Genomic DNA, 909 nt, shown 5'->3' on the forward strand with positions numbered 1-909 from the left:
CATATGTAGGAGAGAGAGAGAGAGAGAGAGAGAGAGAGAGAGAGAGAGAGAGATTGCTCACACCTGCTGCTTGTTACTGGGCAGAGGCTGCATGCTCAAAAAAAGCTTGGAGTGACATTAACTGAAGCTTAAGGAGTGAACGGCCATTGAACAAAAAGAAGAAGAAGATTAACTGAAGCCTGCCTTCTGCTTGTTTACCTGTTGTCTTGTGTAGAGTTGAAACGGTGTAATTTTCTTCTTAAGTTGAGGTTTATTGTAGCTTATAGAGCTTTACCATCAGTTCTCATTGTTGTTACCACCTTCACGCTCAAACATAGTGATGGGAAACCGAGGCTTTCTGAACCGTTTGAGGCTTTCATGAAATTGTGCCAAAAAATGGTTAATTACGCAAAGCTTTTAACACAGCGTGCATTAACTCGAAGCTTTTAACACAGTGCGCATTAGCGACATCTGGTGGTCACACTTGGTTTCTCCACCAAATCTAACAAAACATCGCGGAGCAGGGGATGGTTTGAAAAAGTTTTTAATCTGTCGAGAAGGGTGTTCCTACGGTGGCCGAGAAGTGCAAAGCAGATCACAATTCTGAAAACAAAATAACAAATTACAAACGCAAATGCAAGTTTAAAAAACAAAACAACAATTCAGAAAGCACAACAACAATTCAGAAAACATTATAACAAGTCAGAAAACACAATGACAAATTCGAAAATCAGAATTGTGATCTGCTTTGCACTTCTCGGCCACCGCATGTCCCTGCACAACCGGAGGCTGCAGTTTCAGGACCCCAGTTCTAGGACCCTATTCTTTTGTAACAGCGCCACCTACCGAATTGGATAATATAGCGGAGGCTGCAGTTTCAGGACCGCATTTCTAGGACCCTGGTGGTTTAGTTTGTAGTAATGTTTGTAC

Source organism: Sinocyclocheilus anshuiensis, unplaced genomic scaffold (assembly GCF_001515605.1).
Source record: "Sinocyclocheilus anshuiensis isolate Anshui unplaced genomic scaffold, SAMN03320099.WGS_v1.1 scaffold794, whole genome shotgun sequence".
NCBI lineage: Eukaryota > Metazoa > Chordata > Actinopteri > Cypriniformes > Cyprinidae > Sinocyclocheilus > Sinocyclocheilus anshuiensis.